The 23,325-nt window shown below is 41.4% G+C and overlaps 1 protein-coding gene across 7 annotated transcripts in view; it reads right to left on the bottom strand.

Annotated features, from left to right (window-relative positions):
* The window catches only part of LOC140188835 (septin-2), a 200,429-nt gene that overhangs the window by 85,053 nt on the left and 92,051 nt on the right, over window positions 1-23,325 (bottom strand). The gene's annotated exons all lie outside the window — the stretch shown is intronic.

The raw sequence follows: 23,325 nt of genomic DNA, 5'->3' as shown, positions 1-23,325 counted from the left end.
AGGCACCAAATCAAAGTCTCTGATAGCATATCAAACCTACTTCCATACTTTCTCAAATATGGTGGTCAAAGTCAAAATGAAATTTATTATCACAAGTACAAGTCCATGTATATACAGGTGCAATGAGAAACTTGTATACAGCAGCATCACAAGTACACAAGTGATTTTAACCTGGTAAAGGGTTGATTGAATAGCTACCAAGTTAATAGAAAACAGACTATTTTCGTGGAATTCATTTCCAATTTAACAGAGGTAGCATGAGAAGTGGGTGACCAATTCCAAACTCCAGACTAGTGATTCAAATAATTTAATTCAAGTGCATTTCACTTTAATAAAATTCCTTATTTTTGAAAATATCTGGCCAAGTTGTTCTGCCTTTGGGAAACTTGCCATATAAAAGGAACCAAAAGAAAGGCTGAAATTATAAATGCTTTGATGCTTGTGCAGTGAAAGAAAAACATTGTCTTCATAGACAACAAGCCTACCTCTGTATTCCCTCCAATGTGAACCTTCTTCATTTCCCATACTTACTCAACATACCTCGGCCTCTCTCAATCATACTTCCCGATTCTTCCCACACCTGACATCCACCCAAGCCTCTCCTTCCCAAATCTCTTCTAGATGCACCTGCTCTCAGCTCAACTAAGAAAGAAATGCTGCAGATTTTTATTCCAATCAGAAACCTTTCTTATCAACTGATTTTTTTCTTGGTATATTTGCCAATTAATAAAGATGGCCTAAAATTTTAAAAGCTAAAGCTGGGTGGGTAGAGGCTGTGATCCAAGAAAATGGCTTGCATCACAATTTTCCATAACATAATAGGTGTGTTACGTGTGCAAATGTCAAGAAACAGAAGTTGTACAAAATAGATGAGCTATCTATATAAACTTAAACTTACTGAGTACAAGTTTTTGAGAAGTGACTTGTGAATTCTATAAAAGCAAATTTCCATTTCGAAATTTTAGTCAAAACACCACCAAGATGGTCCACTGAAGTCGTGGCTTACACCTGGTTGCTTCTTTTTTTTTTAAAGGTTTGTAGGATGTTTTGGGGGACAGCACAGTGAGTTAGAGGCCAGGTTAGAGTTTAGGGGCAAGGATGAAGGCAAGTTAGAGGTCAGGGTAGTGAATGACAAGCGTGGGCAAGAGTTCAAGTACAGGTCGAATTGCTCCACGATCAAACGTCAACGATCCCACAGGTCACATGAGTAATCACTGAGAAGACCAGCGATCCCAGAGATTGCACATGAATGTTGTGATAGATACCATAGTTACTCAGACAGGAGACAACTGTATAATCTATTAAAGTCAACTGGCAGATTCAAATTGCAAGCCCAAATCTAAATTAAATGAAATCAAGGACAATAAGCAGCAGGAATTGATCAGTAGTTGTGTTAAGGCTCAAGTTATTTTTCCCTCTGCTAATTATGCATCTAGCTAATCTTCCTCTCTACATGATTTACATGTGCTGTGAACATGCACTAGGATACCAGACCCCTGCATCGTTCTAAATGATGTTCCTGTACAGATCACACTAGGAACACAGCAAGCTCTGCTAAACACCTAATTTTACAATTAGTAGACCTGTTGAAGACACCACCTAGGGAAAATCAGGGCACCCAGCCCAAGCAAGACCAGATGTCCCTTTATTCACTGTCATTAATTGTGGTGAAACAAACAGTGTTTCTGTTTCCCTTGCTTGGTTTAGTACCAGCTGGTAAAATACTCTATATAGACACTGTGCATAGTCTGTTGCTATTCCACCTCTTGGCTTTGAAACAATTAGATTTGTAGCAGCTCATTTTGACAAACGAGCTTGAGTTCTCAGAGTAAACTGCTTTGCATCTTTCAAAGTTCAATACTAATGCATTTTACGAAATAAAAACCACACTGTCCGGTCCTTCATTTTAGAACACAAGAACATAAGAAATAGGAGCAGGAGTAAGCCATCTGGCCCGTCGAGCCTGCTCCACCATCCAATAAGATCATGGCTGATCTGGCCGTGGACTCATCTCACCTACCCGTCTTTCCCCATAACCCTTAATTCCCCTACTATGTAAAAATCTACCCAACCTTGTCTTAAATATATTTACTGAGGTAGCCGCCACTGCTTCATTGGGCAGAGAATTCCATAGATCCACCACTCTCTGGGAGAAGCAGTTTCTCCTCATCTCCGTCCTAAATCTACTCCCCTGAATCTTAAGGCTATGTCCCCTAGTTCTAGTCTCAAGTGGAAACAACTTTCTGCTCTATCTTATCCATCCCTTTCATAATATGATATGTTTCTATAAGATCTCCTCTCATTCTTCTGAATTTGAGTCAGTACCGTCCCATGCGACTCAATCTCTCGTCATAGTCTAACTCCCTCATCTCTGGAATCAACCTGGTGAACCTCCTCTAGCACTGCCTCCAAAGCCAGTATATCCTTCCTCAAGTAAGGAGACCAGAACTGCACGCAGTACTCCAGGCGCAGCCTCACCAGTACTCTGTAGAGTTGCAGCATAATCTCCCTGTCCTTAAATTCAATCCCTCTAGCAATGAAGGCCAACATCCCATTTGCCTTCTTGATAGCCTGCTGCACCTGCAAACCAACGTTTTGTGATTCATGCACAAGCTTTCCCCAAGTCTCTCTGTACAGCACCATGCTGCCATTTTTTTACCATTTAAATAATGATCTGCTCTTTCATTTTTCCTTCCAAAATGGATGACCTCATATTTATCAACATTGTACCAGACCCGTGCTGACTCACTTCACCTATCTATATCTCTCTGCAGACTCTCCACATCTTCTGCACAGTTTGCTTTTCCACTCACTTTAGTACCATTAACAAACTTAGATACACAACACTCTGTCCCCTCTTCCAGATAATATATATTGTGAACAGTTGCAGGCTCAGCACCAACCACTGCAGCACACCGCTCACCACTGATTGCCAACCAGAGTAACACCCATATATTTCAACTCTCTGCTTTCTATTAGTTAACCAATCCTCTATCGATGCTAATACATCAACCCCAACTCTATACATCCTTTTCTTTTTGGTAGGTCTTTTACGAGGCACCTTATTGAATGTCTTCTGGAAATCCAAATAAGTAACATCCATCTGTTTCCCTTTACTACTGTGCTCATTGAACTCCAGTAAGTTTGTCCAACAGGACCTGCCTTTGCTGAATCCATAATGCGTCAGCCTAATGGATCAATTTCTTTCCAGGTGTCTTGCTATTTCTTCTTTAATGATAGCTTCAAGCACTTTCCCAACTACAGATGTTAAACTATCTAACCTATAAGTTACCTGGCTTTTGCCTACGTCCCTTTTTGGACAGTGTCATGACATTCACAATCTTCCAATCCACTGGGACCTGCCCAGAGTCCAAAGAATTTTGGTAAATTATCAGCAAAGCCTCTACCATAACTTCTGCCATTTCTTTCAATACCCTGGGATACATTCCATCAGGGCTAGGGGACTTGTCTATCTTTAGGTCCACAAGTTTGCTCAGCACTAACTCTTTAGTGATGGCTATTGTATCGAGGTCCTCACCTCCCATTGTATCCATATCATCTTTCTTTGGCACGTTAGACATGTCCTCCACCATGAAAACCAACACAAAATAGACATTCAAAGCCTCTGCCATCTCCTCATTACCCAATATCAACTCCCCCTTCTTGTCTTCCAAAGTACCTGGTTTACTTTAGCCACCCTTTTCTGCTTTATATAATCATAGAAACTTTTACTATCCGTTTTTATATTTTGTGCAAGTTTATTTTCATAATCTAGCTTCCCTTTCTTTGTTGCTCACTTAGTGGTTCGTTGTTGCTTTTTAAAGTTTTCCCAATCTTCCAGTTTCCCACTACTCTTGGCAACTTTGTATACACAGGCTTTTAGTTTTATGCCTTCTTTTATTTCTTTAGTTATCCAAGGCTGGCTCTCCCCACTCTTACTGTCCTTGCTTTAAACTGGAATGTACTTTTGTTGAGCACTGTGAATAACCTCTTTGAAAGTATTCCACTGTTCCTCAACTGTCCCACCATATAGCCTTTGTTCCCAGTCTACACTGTCCAAATTCTCCCTCATCCCATTGTAGTCTCCATTGTTTAGGCATAATACACTGGTTTTAGATCAAGTATTGCACCCTCCATTTGTATGAGAAACTCAATCATACTGTGATTACTCTTTCTAAGAGGATCCTGAACTACAAGATCACTAACTTTACCTGCCTCATAGCTAAGATAGCACATTATCTTGCAGGTTCAGTAACATGCTGTTCAGAAAGCCACTGTGAATACGTTCTATGAAGTCCATAAGATCACGAAGACCATAAGACATAGGAGCACAATTAGGTCATCTGGCCCATCAAGTCTGCTCCACCATTAAATCATGGCTGATCCTTTTTTTCTATCTCCTCCTCAACCTCAGTTCCCAGCCTTCTCCACGTAACCTTTAATATCATGTCCAATCAAGAACCTATCAATCACTTATCAATCTCTGCCTTAAATACACTCAAATGACCTAGCCCCCACAGCTGTATGTGGCAACAATTTCCACAATTCACCAACCTTTGGCTAAAGAAATTTCTCCACATCTCTATTTTGACAGGGCGCCCCTCTATCCTGAGGCTGTGCCCTCTTGCCCTAGACTCTCCCACCATGGGAAACATCCTTTACACATCTACTCTGTCTAGACCTTTCAACATTCAAAAGGTTTCAATGAGATCCACCCCTCCCCCATCTTTCTGAATTTCAGCGAGTACAGACCCAGAGCCATCAAATGTTCCTCGTATGATAACCCTTTCATTCCTGGAATCATCCTTGTGAACCTCCTCTGGACCCTCTCCAGTGCCAGCCCATCTTTTCTAAGATGAGGGGCCCCAAACTGTTCACGATACTCAAGGTAAGATCTCACCAGTGCCTTATAAAGCCTCAAGACTACCTCAACCAACCTGACTCACCCCACTTATGTGCAAGTTCGGAAGTTCCCTTCAATAACTGCTGTTCCATTCTTACATGCCTCAGATATTTCTATGTTTAATGCCTGTGCCACTGTAATATTATTATTCGGTGGCCGATAGACAACTCCCACCAGTGATTCTTTTCCCTTTACTATTCCTAATCTCTACCCAATTGGATTCAACTTCCTGCTCCTTAGATCGTCTCTCACTATGGCCCTGATCTCATCTTTAATTAAGAGCACTACCCCACCTCCCTTCCGTTCCTGCTTCTCCTTCCGTATTACCTGATATCCTCGTAAATTTAATTCTCAATCCTCTCCACCCCACAACAGCCCTTTTGTACTGATTTGTGCCACAAGTTCACTGACCTTGTTTCGAATACTACGGGCATTCAAATAAAGTGCCCTTACACTCATTGTGCTTTTGATGTCTTGTAATCTTTTACTCTTTTGCACTTGACTTCGTTTCACTCCACTTTTACTTTTCTCTTTTTTTTATCTTTTACTTTATCTTTATCCACACTTTTCTCTTTTACTTTATCCATATTTCTCCAATCTACTGAACCCACCCCCCTTATTATTTAGTTTAAAGCCCCATCCACAGTCCTAGTTAAGCAATTTGCTAGGAATATGGACAAAATGGATGTGCAGATGCAAAGTGGCACCAGAGGCACCCCCACCCACCCCCCATTTTAAATACGTGCATTTGTGGGCAACGTTTGGTGCTCAGCTTCTTTTGAAAAGTAGCTTTAAAGTATAGGAACAAAAGAAATCACAACTGTGCCAATAAACACAGTGGAACATTTGTAACATAAATTGCAGAACAACACAAAAGAACACACAGACTAGCTTACACAAGAGTAACTTCAAGATCCACTACTGTATCTCTTTAGAAAGGTTGTACATGTACATTTCTGCCTTTATGTAAGTCTCCCCACCCCCATATTTAAATACCTTGAGCAATAGTGCAATTCAAACATTTAAAGAGAATCACTATGCTGAAAAAATACTTAAATTGACACTGTAGTTCTGCATGTAATTTAATGCAATTATTTGATTTATTGTGGTGTTATTTCATGCTTGTGGGTAAGGTTTTGAATTGCCCAAGTCACAAAAAGCAAGGGAGCTCCTTGGTTCATCGTACTTCAATTGAGGAAAAACCTGAAATTGCCCGACTACACTTTCTACTTTTCTTGGTGGAAGGCTCCAAGGATACATAATCTAGAGGTCTGCATCAATCACCTGTTGTGACTTACTTTCTCGCATCAAGTCAAAATTTGTCTTTCCCTATTCCTCTTAATTTTCACATTTTCTTTGTTTTATTAATGTTTTAATCTGCTTTTGTCCAGATTAACTTGATTTCTAACCTTTATTACAATCGCACAATTTTCCTTGATTGACTTCTTCTGAATAAAAGGACTATACTCTGAATTTAAAGAATTATGCATGGTAAACTTCATACTCACAATAAATATGTAATCCTATCCTGTACAATACACTGGAATACATAATAACTAGAACAAAACAGTAAATTATAAACAGGAGAAATGCTGCAGGTGCTGGAAGTCCAAAGTAACACACACAAAATGCTGGAGGAACTCAGCAGGTCAGGTAGTGTCTATGGAAATGAAAAAACAGTTGGTGCTTCGGGCCAAGACCCTTAATCAAGACTAAAACAGTAAGTTGCTTGGTTTATAATTATATTTTCCAACAAAACATAAAAAGTCACAGATGTAAAATTTAATTTAGTTCACGCTCCGTATGTAATAGAGGAATACCACCCTGGCTACCTGAGACTAGACCATGTTGGAAGAAAGGATCTGAAAAGTTAATTAAAAAAAAACAAAGTACTGAAAAACTGAGCAGTTATCCTCAGTTACACAACTTAACTCCAACAATATGAAATTCAAAAGCTGGAGCAGCTGATCATTCAAAAGTTAAGGAACTCAATATATATTGAGGGCAGTTTCCTATGCAAAACTCTACTTGATCTGTTAGATGCTCTTTTGCAGCCTTGGACACATTACCTGCCATCTGCTAGTCTATTTCACAAAGCATTGCAAAGTAATTCAGGGAGTATTACCCATGTTTGTTCCATGTTCTTCTTTGTGAATTTGACCAACTCATTTTATGGTTCTAAAGTACATTTTTATTTTTCGGATCTAAACTAAGCACTTGGCCAGCAACTAAAAATATGACAAATTGTGATCAAGCATCCAAATACAAGTTATTTGAAAACAATAAAGTCCACATTTTTAATGTGTTAGGATTACAACAATTGGTCACTTTCTAGCACCAAAATCACAGATAGTACACTTAACATCACTGCTGCTATGACCTAAACCTTTCACAAATTTTAACGCCAAACCCTTGATTACTACTCTGTGTACTACAACTTTTCATACAAGGCTTTCATCAATTTTTTTTTGAAGTCAGAAAAAAGTACACTCAGTGGCCACTTTATTAGCTACACCTGCTTGCTAATGCAAATATCTAATCAGAATGTGGAAGAAAGGCTATCTAGTGACTTTGACCATTGAATGGCTGTTGGTGTCAGACAGGTGGTTTGAGAATCTCAGAATCTGCCAATCTCCTGGGATTTCCACATACAACAAAGAATGGTGCGGGAAAAACATCCAGTGAGCAACAATTCTGTGGGTGAAAGTTCCTTGCTAGTGAGAATGGTCAGAGGAGAATAGCCAGACTGGTTCAAGCTGACAGGAAGACGACAGCAAATCAAGTAACCACAGTTTACAATGGTGGTATGCAGAAAAGCATCTCTGAACACACAGCACATTAAACCTTGAAGTGGATGGACTTCAACAAAGGAGCACACCAGGTTCCACTCCTGTACCCAATAAAATGGCCACTGAGTATACATTACTGGGGCACAAAAACAATGTCAGCAAAGCAAAAAAGCTGTTAATCAACAACAAGAAGCAGCAGCTGAAGGCCAATGAGCCAGTTCCTCATTAAAGGATTGGAGACGGAGAGGATCGGTAACTTTAAATTCCTTTTATTTATCATATCAGAGGATCTGTCCTGGGACCAGCACACAAGTACCATCACAAAGAACATCTCTACTATCTTAGAAGTTTAGCACTTCATCTAAAACTGACAAACTGCTATAGATGCACAGAGGAGAATATCCAGATTGGTTTCATCACGGCCATGGTATGGAAACACCAAAGCCCATGAAAGGAAAAGCCTATTAAAAGTAATAGACACAGCTCAGTCTATCACAGGCAAAACCTTCCCCACCACTGAGCACATTTACTGCCACAAGAGGCAACCATCATCAAGGACCCCACCATCCAGAACGTGCTTTCCTCTTGCTGCTACTACGAGGTAGGAGATACAAGAGTTACACCACCAGGTTCAGGAACAGGTATTACCTTTCAACCATCAGGCTCCTGAATCGGCCTGGATAACTTCACTCACCTCAACTCTGAATGGATTCCAAAACTTATGAGAAACCCTTTCAACGACTCTACAACTAATTTTCTCAGTATTATTTGTTATTTTTTAAACAGTTTGACTTCCTTTGCACATTGGTTGCTTGTCAGTCATTCTGTATAGCTTTTCACTGAATCTACTGTCATGTACTGTGAATGCCTATAAGAAAATAAATCTCAGGTAGTATATACAGACACGTACATTGATAATATATTTACTTTGAACTTCTGAATATCACCCCTCAAAAAAAACTGTCATTAACATCGGTGAGAAAGAATCGCTATGGACTAATGTTGAATATGTACCTGATTATCATTTCAGAAATAATGCTAAATGTTGCATGAGTGGTGTACCTACTAAATTCAGACTTCTGCCATACTGTTACCAATTGCTAGAGCTATGAAATCACAGACAATTTGCAGACATTTGTAACCTCTCCCTGCTAAAATCTGAGGTTCCCATCCACTTTAAGAAGATTATTATCCTCCTATTACTCAAGGAAAACAAGAGAATATGCCTAAAGAGCTCCACCCAGTGGATCTGATATCTATCATCATGAACTGCTTCAGGAGGCTAGGCATAGCACACTTTAATTCCAATCTCCTGGACAACCTTGACTCACTGCAATTTGCCTACTGCCAAAACAGCTCTACAATGGACATCATCTCCATGGCTCTACCCTCATCTGTGGAGTACTTGGAAGGTAAAGCCACCTATATCAGACTATTTCTTATTAACTACTGCATGCCTTCAATATTCTACTTCTAAACAAACTCATCACCAAACATCCTCTGCAACTGGATCCTTTACTTGCTGACCAGCAGACCACAATCAGTAAGGATGGGCAACACATCTAACATGATTATTCTCAATATTGAAGCTCCACAAGTGTGCTTCCTCAGACTTCTATTCTAGTCCCTATGAATCAATGGCCAAATTATATTCTGACTCCATGCAAAAGTTTCCATATGATACCATCATAATGGGCTGCACCTCAAAAAATAATGAGTTGGAATACAAGAAAGCAACAGTGTCATAACAACGACCTTTCCCTTAATGTCACCAAAACAAAAGAGCTGCTCATTGGCCTCGGTGGGGTGGGGCGGGGGGTGAGAGAAAGAAGGTGCACATGTTCCGGTTTATAAGGACAGTGTTGAGGTAGAGGGTTGAGAGCTTCATTCCTGAGACTGAACATCACCAATAGCCTATCCTGACTCAACTATGTAGAAGTTGCTGCGAAGAAAGCTCACCAATACCTTTACTTCCTCAGGGGGCTAAATAAATTTGGCATGTTCCTGACAACTCTCATCAATTCTTATCAACGCATCATAGAAAGCATCCTATTTGGATGCATGTTGGCTTTGACATGGCAACTGCTCTGCATATGACCACATAAAACAGCAGACAGCTGTGGGCAAAGCTCAGCACATCATGGAAACCAGCTTCTCCTCTGCACAGTCCATATTTACCAGAACATCAGATGCAAAGTGGTAGTGGAATCAGATGCAATGGAGGCATTCAAAAAGCACTTAGAAGCACATTAGTAGGCACAGATGTACAGATATGGACCACGACCAGGCAGAAGGGGTTAGTCAGGTAGCATCTATGGAAATGAATCAACAGTCGATGTTTCGGGCTCTGATCCCTCTTCAGGACTGAAAAGGGAGGGGAAAGACGTCAGAATAAAAAGATAAAGGAAGGCAAAGGAGGCTAGTTAGGTGATAGGCAAAGCCAGGTAGTTGGAAAGGTAAAGGGATGGAGATAGGAGAGGAGAGTGGACCAGAACAGAAAGGGAAGGAGGATGGAACCAGAAGGTGGGAGGGGGGTGATAGATAGATAGATAGATAGATATACTTTACTAATCCCGAGGGAAATTTGGTTTCGTTACAGCCGCACCAACCAAGAATAGATCGTAAGTATAGCAATACAAAAAACCCCAACAATCAAACAACAAAATGCAAAACTATGCCAGATGGAAAATAAGTCCAGGACCAGTCTATTGGCTCAGGGTGTCTGACCCTCCACAGGAGGAGCTGCACGTTCGATGGCCACAGGCAGGAACGACCTCCCGTGCTGCCAAGTGTTGTATCACGGTGGAATGTGGCGAAGTCCAACAGTAAAAAGTTCAATGTCCGGTCTGCAAACACGTTCCTTGACCATAATATACCCCGGATTGCACCATCCGTTGTTAGCCAGATCAGTAAGCACCCCACTCCTTCACGCCGCTTACCGCTCTCGGTGCACTTCCGGTCAGGCGGAACGGTATTACCCACCAAACTCCTCTTCTCCAAAAGTCTCTGTTGTCTCAACTCGGTCCTCTCTCCTCGGCTTTGTGACCCCGTCTGTGTGTTTTCCTCCGGATTTCAGCAGGGGTGTCTGCCGCTCTGTTCGCTAAGCCGACCGGAATTTGCTGGTCCGTGGGATACACAATGCAACCTTGCTTCTGTCCCGCGTGTCGGGATGTAACCATTTCCAGCGCTAAAGAAAACCCAAATAAAACTCTCTCTACCAGCATATTAGAGAGGGTGCAGCTTCGACGTGTTACCGTGAGAAAAAAATACAAAAAATAAAGTAAATTAAAAAGTAAGAAGAAGAGAGTAAAAGAATAGATCGGAATGACTGTACCAGGCTGCATGCGCACAAGGGCAGGTAATTAGAGGCAAAAGGCCAGAGTGGAGAATAGAAGAAGAGGGGAGGGGGAGAGATTTTTTTACTGGAAGGAGAAATTGATATTCATACCATCAGGTTGGAGGCTAACCAGATGGAATACAAGGTATTGCTCCTACACCCTAAGGTTGGCCTCAAATTGGCATAAGAGGAGGCCAGAGACCAACATGTTGGAATGGGAATCAGAATTAAAATGCTTTCCCATCAAGAAGTTCTGCTTTTAGCAGATGGAACAGAGGTGCTAGGTGAAGAGGCCCCCCACTTTACAATGGGTCTCAACAATGTAGAGGAGGCCACACTGCGAGCATCAGATACAATAGACAACCCCAGCAGATTTGCAGGTGAAGTCTGGGGCCCTGAATGGAGGTGAGGGAGGAAGTGCATGAACACTCAAGCCGCTTGCCGGAATAAGTGCTGGGAGAGAGATTAGTGAGGAGGGTCAAGTGGATGAGGGAATCATGGAGGGAGCGGTCCCTATGGAACGTGGAGGAGGGAGGAGGTAAAGATATATTTAGTAGTAGGACCCCTTTGGAGAAGTTGCAGAGAATGATGTGTTGGATGCGGAGGGAAGCTCATGGGGTGGTAGCTAAGGACAGGAGGAACTCTATCACTGTAAGTAGATGTTTGAGAAGTGGAAGAGATGGGGATGAGAGCAATATTAATAGTGGAGGAAAGGAAACCATGTTCTTTGAAGGTCTTTTCTGATGTCCTGAAAAGGAAAGCAGCATCCTGGGAACAGAAGTGGTGGAGGTAAAGGAACTGAGAAAAGGGAATAGCATTTTTACAGGAGATAGTGTGGAAAGAGCTACATTCAAGATAACTGGGAATTGATAGGTCTATAAAAGATGTCAACTGACATCTCGTCTCTAGAGATGGAGACAGAAAGATCCAGAGGTGTCATAAGTGGACTGAGTGAATTTAAGGGCAGGCTAGAAGTTAGAGGCAAAGTTAATGAAATTGACGAGCTCAGCATGGGTGCACGAAGCAGCACCAATGCAGTCGTCATTGCAGCAGAGGAAGAGTTGGTGAGTATTACTGGGAAAGGCTTCAAACATGGACTCTTCTAGGATTAAAGTTCTATGATGGTCATCCTAAAACATCTTGAAACTATGCTTCAACATTTCAATAAAAACAAATATAATTACAGAAGCTGAAATATATGCATGTTTTGATGCATTCAGGAGTATAAAATACAAGAACACTTCTGCCCAGTAGTCACTGACAGGAGATTTGAACCATTAACTTATCAAACACTAGCCCATGTGTCCAAAAGTAATAAAACTGATAGATTAAAACAGTATAATTTCCCACAAGGAACAGTTAAGTAGTAAAAGAATGTCCTAGGTTTGAACACAACCTTGACATGTTTACAGCTAAAAACCAGTTGTTCTAACTGCATATACTAAATAATTATCAAATAAAATTTATCAAAATCTAGACAGGAAAGTAATAAAATAATAAATTCAGTGATTATTATCCACATCATATTTCTTATTTTCTTATCAGTCATGTCAGCCAAAATGAAATGAATTCCATATGAAACTCTCAGGGAAATATTTCTGCATTCAAGATTGCAATTGCATTTCAACATGCTACATGTAATATAGACTCTCAATATTATTACACTTGTTTAGATCACATTCAGTTCAGCATAAAGACAAATTTATGTTTAGTGACAAGGCTGAAGTCGGAAGTGGAAGCCACACTGTAACTAGCCATATTCTAACCCAAAGTTAATGCCCTCCATTTAAAACTAATCTTCATCTTTGCAATATTCATTTAAAGTTGGCCAAATCATCACAAATTAATGGCTCAGATTGATAATTAAAGCCCAAACAATAACCAAAGTTGGCCTGTTACAGTATAGAACCCCTATTTCAATCACTGCATGATCACCATTATTGCACAGCGTAGGAGGTGGACCATAGACGATGACACCATAAGACACAGGAGCAGAATTAGATCATCTGGCCCATCGAGTCTACTCCACCATTCAATCATGTGCTAATTAAGATAATTTTCTTCCTTAAAATATCACCCGTCAAGTATTAAGCAGTTAGAGCAGAGTATTTTATCATATTTCAACAAAATTCTAATAAATTCTGCCCAAGAAAAGTTAGTAAATCATTGCTGTGGTAGAGATTCTTCGGAGGCCCTCTGTTAATTGGGATCAACCATGGATATTGCGTGTATCTGACACGCAAGCCTGAGCAGTACAACATGGAGACCAAGTTGTTGCCCATGCCGCAGGCTCCCCCTCTCCATGCAGCTGATGAATCCAAAGAAATGGCAGAGACCAATACAGCTTGGCACCAATGGCATTGCAGGAGTTGTCAGTCAGCGTTGGACCGCCTTGGGGATCCAGCTCCAGATTTTTCCTTCAGGGTTTATACCCAAAGCCCTCACCGTAAGTGGGTATAGCCGCAAGGCAGCAGAGATTTGAGATCAGTTGTCCTTCTTCCAGATGAGCTGCCAACCACAGCTGACAAACCCCATCAGCCTGAAGTGACTGGTTTTAAGGCAGCAGCAACTTGGCTTTGCACCATCTCCTGTCAGTAGAAACAGTTGAGGGGCTTAGTAGCTAAGCCACATGTGAAGCCCAGGAGCTGGTCTTGGTTGTCAGGGAGACTATTTGAGACACACACCATTGGAAGCATTTAATAGGTAGAGCGAGCTTATCCGTATTACCACCCCTGGCTACATCAACCTTAAGGAACCTTAGTGTTATTCTTCCGATAACACGAAGTAAAACAATGAAGGGAAAGCCTCAGTTAGCATGGCTGAAATATTTATTACACCCTATCTGTCTTCAGTTTTCCTGTGGAAATGTGCATTTATAATGCAAGAGAGCCTGTCATTCCCTTTGTGAAACAGTCTGTTTAATTCTGCCCTACTTCTTTCAGAAGTTGGGCTTCATACAATTAACTTTCTCATGAGAAACAAATTGCTCTAGTACTGATTTCCAGCTCAAGCTTTCCTTGCAGAAGAGCTGTAAAAACTGTTGACAACTCAACTGATGATGTCATACCCAGAGAAAAGTAAAGCCTGAAACAAACCTTTTGGCCCATCTAGTCCATACCAGACAATTTAAACTGCCAAGCCCCATCAACCTACACCTGGACCACAGCCCTCCATGCCGTCCCATTCACATACCTATCCAAACTACTCTTTAAGTGTTGAAATCCAGCTTGCATGCACTACTTGCATTGGCAGCTTGTTCCACACATTCATGACCCTTTGAGTGAAGAAGTTTCCCCCCAGGTGCCCCTTAAACTACTCACCTTTCACCCTTAACCTATGACCTCCAGTCATAGTCCCACCCAATCTCAGAAGAAAAAGCCTGCTTGCATTTACCCTATCTACACCCCGCATAATTTTGTTCACCTCTATCAAATCTCTCCTCAATCTTCTACATTCCAAGGAATAAAGTCTTAACCTATTCAGTCTTTCCTTATAACTCAGGTCCTCCAGTCCCAGCAAAATTCTTGTAAATTTTCTCAGTGCTCTTTAAACCTTATGTACATCTTACCTGCAGGTAAGTGACCAAAACTGCAAACAATACTCCAAATTAGGCCCCACCAATGTCTTATACAACTTCAACATAACAATCCATCTCATGTACTGAATACTTTGATTATGAAGGCCAATGTGCCAAAAGCTTTCTTTACAATCCTATCCTGTGCCGCCACTTTAAATGAATTATGGACCCGTATTCTCAGGTCACTTTGTTCTACCGCTCTCTTCAGTGCCCTACCATTCACTGTACAACAGCGGTCCCCAACCACCGGGCAGCGGACCGGTACCGGGCCGCAAGGAAACGATATGATTTGGCAATATGAGTCAGCTGCACCTTTCCTCACTTCCTATCACGCACACTGTTGAGCTTGAACGCACGCGAGGTCGTTACCCACGTATCATCCATGTCAGCGGGGGAAGGAGATCAACTCCTCGAGTTTGCAAATGACGGCGCGCTGAAAATTATGTTTGCCATAACATCTCTGCCGGCATTCTGGATCAAAGTCAAGGGCGAATATCCTGAGATAGCCACGGAAGCACTGAAAACCTTGCTTCCATTTCCAACATATCTCTGCGATGAATGTAACAAAAACTAAACTGTGGAATAGACTGGACATAAGGAACCCCCTTCGAGCATAGCTGTTTTCCATCACCCCTCGATGGGGCCGTCTTGTTGCAGGAAAACCAGCCCAGGGCTCCCACTGATTCAGCGATACTGGTGCATTGCAATGATTTTATACGTTCATAAGGGGAAAATATGCGCTGTGTTTAATATCCAAACGTTACTTAAAATGTTATGATGCTATTGACTTACTTATATAACCATATAACAATTACAGCACGGAAACAGGCCATCTCTGCCCTTCTAGTCCGTGCCGAACACTACTCTGACCAAGTCCCACCGACCTGCACTCACCTCATAACCCCCAATTCCTTTCCTGTCTATATACCTATCCAATTTAACTTTAAATGATAATATCGAACCTGCTTCTGCCACTTCTACTGGGAGTTCGTTCAACACGTATTTCAAGCCCCCGTCCTCCCCTGATAATTGACTTATCGCTATATTCATGCGAGGAAAATATGCGCTGTATGTTTAGTATTAAATTCGTTAGATAAACCCTTTTAGAAATGAAATTGAGTGTATTAGCCACTTATCACCGATATTCCGGTCGTGATTAACAGCGCCCCCCTCCCGAACAGAATCATCAAAAACGATTTGTAGCAAAAAACCGCACGTGCACGCATACGCAAGTCACGCATTTGCACTGGTGCCCGCGCAAGGCTTCATGGTCATTGTAGTCTTTTCAGGGTAAACACAACGTATTTGACTGCTACTGTACTCTTGTCCGTTGGCAACCATCCCCCCCCCACCCCCCCAATCGGCCGGTCCGCAAGAATATTGTCAATATGAAACCGGTCCACACTGCAAAAAAGGTTGGGGACCCCTGCTGTATAAGACCTTCCTTTGTCCTACCAAAGTGCAACAATTACCCTTTCTCCAGTTTAGAATTTCAAGCCAAGTAGCAGAGCATGGTGACTCTCCTCTGCTAGATCATTCTCCCAACAGTATTTCAAGTCGTATACCTTGAGGGGGTGGCCACAGAAGTACTTTGCACTGGCTGTTTAACCCCTTTCCCCTTTCTGACTGTTATCCAGTTTCCTGTGCCCTGCACCTTGTGTGTAACTACCTGTCAGCCCCTCAGCATCCCAAATAATCCAGATTTCATCCACTTCTAGCTCCAACTCCTCAACACAGACTATTAGAAGCTACTGCTGGATGCACTTCTTGTTGCTGAAGTTGTCAGAGACACTGAAGGTCTCCCTGTCTTCTCACATCCCACAAGAGGAGCATTCAGTTATCCTGCCTGGCATCCTAACTGTGCAAATATAAAGAAGAAAGCAATAAATAAACTGGGGGGAAAATCTACCTACAGCTTTTCCACCTTCTCTCACTCAAGCCTCAAAGAACTAAAGGCTCAAATAACCACCCTAGCACTATTCACTCCAACAATAGTCTCTCCACTTACCCCTGCCTTATTTTTATTTGTTCTTGCCCATCAATCCCGATCGCTGATTGGCCGCTGTTCAAGCCAACCTGCCATGAATCAATGCCTTATGTACTCAATCAGCAAACATGAGTTTAAGTTTCTAAACCATGTCAGTACATAAAGAATTCCAGTTACCACCTTCTGAAAATCTTACAAAATTTCAGTAACACATGCCAGCAGCAGGACATCATAGAAATGCATCAAAACCAAGGGCAGTTCTTTCTTTTTTTTAAATGTGAAATAGGGTGCAGGTAGATAACCTGGAAGATTTGGCAATTAAGGAAAACAGAATTATGTAATCTGTGAATCTGTGGTAGAATGAAGCAGTATAGAATTCTAGGATTTTATTCCCTGGAGCATAGGAGAATGAGGGGAGATTTGATAGAGGCGTACAAAATTTTCCACTCAAGTTAGAGAAGACTCAATAAGAGGCCAAAGGTTAAAGGTGAGAAGTGAAATAATTAAGGGAAAAGTTGGGAGGGGGGTAGTTTCTTAACTCGGAGGTGAGAGTGTGGAACAAGTTGCCAGTGGAAGTGGTGGATGCAGGCTCAGGCTCAATTTCAAAATTTAAGAGAAATTTTGTTAAGTACATGCACATGAGGAGTATGGAGGGCTATGGTCCAGGTGTGGGGCAATGGTACAAAGCAGAATAATACTTTGGCACAGAACAGATGGGCCAAAGGGCCTGTTTCTGTACATAGCACTCTATTACTCTAATTCCATAGTCACAGCTCGGAAGAGATTGAATTAATTTGAAGATGAAGACTTGCAAGTGAGCAAAGTAGTTTTCTGAGCCATTGTCTTAATAAAAGATCCCAAAGCAATTGTCAATGTCAAATTGATCAAATGAAACCCCTGAAGAGCTCAAGAACAGTTTAATATTAACTAGTTAGAACGCTGCCGTAACAGAAAAAAAATAGGAAGCTCAGATTTAGAGAATTAGGATGATAGTAGTATGGGAAAAGATCTCTTTCAGAAAGTATGTCAAAAAGATTTTAAAAAGCCTTCCCAGAAAACATCTTCAAGTTCAACCAAGGCCATTATCATTTTCAATCTTAATTACAGCTAACCATTTAGTTACATTTAACAGCCACATTTGGAACAGATATACAAAATAACCTCATTATAGTATCAGTCTAAAGTCTTCCACTGCATCACCTTTTACCACCCTCCCCCTATCCCAATGCACCTGGGTGCTTACAACAGTGCAAGTATCTTTATATAAAAAGTCAACCCCTTCTGAAATAAACTTTACAAATTCATACCAATATCAAATTGAAAGACCTTATTGCATTTAACTGGAGCCTACAAAGACACCACTCCCACTGTACTTGTGGGAAAATTGCTATATGTTGGGAAAGAAGCAATATAAGCAAATTGATAATTACACATCGTAAACTTAATTTCTGAAGCCAATGTCTTCAAGTAATTTTTGAATACCATTATTCTTCGAAAGCTCATCACTGAACGACAGATTCTGGATGTTAATGCCTTCCTCTGCAACTGGATCCTTGACTTTCTGACCAACAGACCACAATCTACAAGGATAGGCAGATACACCTTCACCATGATTTTCTCAACACTGGTGCTACACAAGATTGCATTCTCAGCCCTAACTCTACTCCCTGTACAACTCTATCTACAAGTTTGTAGATGATACCACAGTAGTGGGCCACATTTCAAATAACGAAGAGTCAGATACAGGAAGGAGATAGTGAGCTTAGTCACATAGTGTCATGACAACAAAACAACAACCTGGTCATTGACTTCAGAAAGACAGCTGATGCATATGCCCTTCTATGTAGACAAAGTTACGGTTAAGGGGATTGACAGCTTCATGTTCCTAGGTTTGAACATCACCAATTCCCTTTTCTAGTCCAACTACATTGATGTCTTGGCCAAATAGGCACTACGGTAGCGTAGGGGTTAGCACAACGTTAATACAGTTCAGGGCGGTCCAGATTTTGGAGTTCAACTCCTGCACCGCTCTGTAATGAGTCTCTGTACATCCTCAGCACATCACAGGAACCAGTCTGCCCTTTATGGACACTGGCTATACTTGTTGCTGCTTTAGAAAAGCAGCCAGATTAATCTAAGATTTCACCCACTTAGGAGGTTATCTCTTCTCCCCTCTACCATTGGATAGAAGTTACAAAAGCCTGAAAGCACATACCACCAGGCTTAAGGATGTACTGCACAGTCCTCAGTCTCAAAAATTATAGTCTTACACTTAATCACTTACCTTCATTGTACATTTTTGATAGCTTTTACACTTTATTCTGCATTATCACTGTTTTCCCTCATCCTAGCTCAATGCACTGCATAGTAATTTGATGTGCATAAACGGTATGCAAGACAAGCGTACTGTCACTGTAACTTCATACATGTAACAGTAATAATTCAATATCAATGAGGCTTTTTGAACATTGCAGCTCTTTGAACTTTGCTGATGGTAAGTGCAGAGCAGGGAGTTCTAAAAATCTGCCTCAGGATTAGTAACTTGAGCTGCTGGAAGTTTCATCTTATTGCTTTAAGTGCTCTCAGAGGATATATAGAATAATTTACACAAGATTATTTCAGCTGTAAGTTTTCAATTTATCCTGTACTAAGCAGTAATATGGAGTGCCACAGATCAAAAAGACTCCATGTAACTATGTTTTCACATTGCCACTGCTTTCAAGTAAGCATTTTGTGACTTGGAGTGTGTGTGTGTGTGTGTGTGTGTGTGTGTCCCCTTTTTTTTTTAAATCCCTTTTTAAAAGGAGTCAGATCAGATTTTAAAGTGACAGCAATTATTTTTTCTCTCTTCTTTAATCAAGAAATCTGTGCTCTTTCTAGTAATACTTTTGGCAGAAAAGCTGGAAAGTGCAATTCAGTTCATGAAAATAGGAAAGGGTTTCCAAAGGGATGAATGGCCTCCTTTCCCTCTGTGATTGAGAATGGAAAATATGCTTTCCCTTTTAAGCTTAGAGGTTAGGCTTTACGCTTGGTGGCACAACATAAAGGATCTCACCCACCCTGTTTGCACACTCCCATCGAGGAGGCTACATAGCATCCACACGAGGACCAGACTCAAAAACAGTTACTACATCCATAAATAAAGTCTAATTAACAACTCTATCCACTAATTCCACCACTATTTTATCATTTCCCATCAGTCAGCTAATGTACAGACAATCCCATACCTAGTGTCACTTGATGGACATACCACCAATCTGTATATATCAGCTATCTTATGTATTTATATTTATTGCGTTTTTTTAATTAATGTGTTCTTTATCTTAGTTTTTTTTTCATGGTGCATCAGATCTGGAGCAACAATTATTTAATTCTCCTTTACACTTGTGCACTGGAAATTACATTAAACAATCTTGAAAATGATCTTTCCTTTAGTATAATATATTCTATATTAATCCATTTCACACCCAGTATTTTGTGCACCCTGGTTACACATCAAAATCTGAACACACACAAAATGCTAGAATAATTCAGCAAGTCACAGCATCTGTGGAGGAAAATAAACGATGTTTCAGGCTGAGACCCTTCAGAACTGGAAAAGAAGGGGAGACAGAATAAGAAAGTAGGGGGAAGGAAAGGGGTACAAGCTAGAAACAGGTGAAACTGGGGGGGAGGGGGGCAAGGACAAAGTGAGAATCTGGGAAGTGAAAGGTAGAAGAGGTAAAAGGCTAAAAAGGATTCAGTGGACCATAGAAAAAAGAGGATGATGGCCGCCAGAGGGAGGCAGGTGAGAAGAAAAGGAGGGGTAAGAGGGGAACCAAAATGGGGACTGGAGAAAAAGGGAAGTGAGAGAAATTACCGGAAGTTAGGAAAATTGATGTTCATGCCATCAACGCAGAGGCTATCCAGACAGAATATGAGGTGTTGCTCCTCCAACCTGAGTGTGGCCATTTTGTGGCAGTAGAGGAAAGCATGGACCGACACATGGAATTGGAAATGGGTAGTCGAACTGAATAGGTGGCCACTGGTAAATCCTGCATCGTGCGGCAGACAGAGCAAAACTGCTCGAAGAAGTGGTCCACTAATCAAGGTTGGGTATTGCCAATGTAGAGGAAGCCGCACCAGGAGCACCGGATATAGCAGATGACCCCAACATACTCGCAGGTGAAGTGTCACCTCACCTAGAAGGAATGTTTGAGGACCTGAATGGTGGTGAGGGAAGAGGTGTTGGGGCAGGTATGACATTTGTCACATTTGCAGGGATAAGTGCCAGGAGGAAGGTCAGTGGGGAGGGAGAGGTGGACAAGGGAGTCATGCAGAGATCAGCCCATATGGAAAGTGCAAAGTGGTGCAAGGGCAGGGGGAATAAAGATGTGCTTAGTTGTAGGATCCTCTTGTAGACAGTGGAAGTTATGGAGAATAATGTGCTAGAATCAGAAGCTTATGGAGCGGAGATAAGGACAAGGTAACATTATCCCTGTTATGGCAGTGGGTAGATGGGGCAAGGGCAGGTCTGTGGGAAATGGAGCTGTGGGTGAAGGCAGCATTGATGGTATCAGTATTAATAAAGTTACAGGGCGTTTTGTACTCACTCAGCATGTCACAATGGGCTGAATGGCCTCTAGGTATGCATATATATTGTTTGATACAATTCTGTCAATGATTATTTTTCAGTACCAGATTTTCTTTTCTGCCCAGAAGTATAACTCACTTGGTAAAATTCTTGTGAAGAACTTCACAGGTTGCACAGGTTGCACAGTTTTACACAAGTGAAAAATACTCACACTTCACAGGATTCAAGAAAATAACTTACAAAGATCAAAATCAGCCCTCAAGGAAACAATACTGGATACCAGCTTTTATTTTTTTCCCCCGAAAACCATGTTATAAGAACTATTTTTCACTGGTTTGTGATTTTCTGCAGCAATAAACTGTGTTGATTTCCATGTTCATGAGAACAATAACTGAGACATAAATGGCTTGGTTTACAATTCCTGCAATAACTTAGTTTACTGATAAAAACTTTTATGTTTCCTTATGCCTTTTACAACAGACAGCTACAATTTATGCACAATGCAGCCCACCTACTAAGCTGCAAGGGCTGCTGAAACAAAGAATACTAGCAAAACGAATGCCTCCACCGAGTGTGCCGTTACTGTTAACCCTTTCCAACATCAAAGTACCAAGCAATGGCAAGCAAATTAGAAAGGACACACCTGAGTAGCTCTTTCTGTAAATCAATCCTAGATTAAGCACCAATTCAACAGTAGCACCATCTGAAAATTGTATCAAGTGCAATGCTTGAATTTTCTGATCTTGTGCATGTCATTACTCCACTCTGACTTGACAAAGGCCAAAGGCAACAACAATGTGCCCTGTCTCAGTTGTTCCCATTACCTCAAGATCAGTTTTGCCCACCTTAGCAGTCACAGTGTCATATGATTTTGGGAGGCTAAACTCTAACTACAGGAATAGCACTACGTCTTTGACCTCAGTTGTCTAAAGCCCAATGGCATGAACAGTGAATTGTCAATTTTGGGCAAACTGTTCCCCCTCTGTCCTTTGCTCTCTCCTCCTGATCTACCCAGTTCCTCTCACACCCACTCCAGACCCTGCCCCTCCCCCCCAGTGTCCTTCCCAAACTTCCACTTTTTCCAGCTGCCTATCACCCACATAGTCCTACTGTGTTTCCTCACCTTGCTGCTATCATATGGCCGTCTCATCTCCCTTATCCGAGTCTAGGCCCCACCTTTCTTTACTATCAGATTCCATCATGTGCGGTCCTCTGCTATCTGCAACTATCACTTCTGTTGCAATTTCCACTTCCCTTTTCCATCTGCTTATCACCCCTCATCATCTGGATCCATCTGTCAACTTGCCAGCTCTTGTTCCACCCCTTTCCCTCTTTTCTTTATACTAGCTATTTCCTGTCTATCTTTGTTCAAATGAAGAGTGTCCACCCAAAGAGACCAACCATTTCCCTCCACAGATGCTGCTGATCTGCTGAGTTCCTCCAGCACCTTGTTTGCTGCTCCAGATTCCAGCATCTGCAGTTTCTTTGGTCTACAGGATAATATGGCTATGAATTACCATCACAAACTCCATATCAATGGACTCAGGATATTTCAAGTAGCACTGCATGTGAGGGCATTGCAAGGGAATCCATCATCCATAAATTACAGGAAAGGATAGCATTAATCAGAGTTACAGATTCCTAGCTCCATGGAAGATTGTTGCCAATGCAATACAGAACATAAAAGCACAATATAGGCCATTCAGCCCACAATGTTGTATCAACCTTTCAACCTACTCCAAGATCAATCTAACCCTTCTCTCCTTTATAGCCTCCATTTTTCTATCACCCCTGGCAGGACATTCCACACACCCACCACTCTCTATGTAAAAAAAAAAAACGTTAACTCTGAAGCCCTCCCCCCCCCACCATGCTTTCCTCCAATTGCCTTAAAATTTTGCCTTCTCTTATTAGCCATCTCTGCCCTGACAAAGTCTCCAGCTATCCACTCAAATTATGTCTCATCATCTCTATAGTCATTTCTCATCCTCCTTTGCTACAAAGAGAAAAGCTCTAATTCACTCAACCTATCCTCACAAGACATGCTCTCCAATCCAGGCAGCATTCTGATCTCTCTGCAGAAAAAGCTAAATTTTTTTAAGGATTTTAGAACACTTATTACATAGTTATGGCCAATTTCCAATAATAATTGAGATATA

This window comes from Mobula birostris, chromosome 2 (assembly GCF_030028105.1).
Source record: "Mobula birostris isolate sMobBir1 chromosome 2, sMobBir1.hap1, whole genome shotgun sequence".
NCBI lineage: Eukaryota > Metazoa > Chordata > Chondrichthyes > Myliobatiformes > Myliobatidae > Mobula > Mobula birostris.
This window is presented reverse-complemented; position numbering and strand designations above follow the sequence as displayed.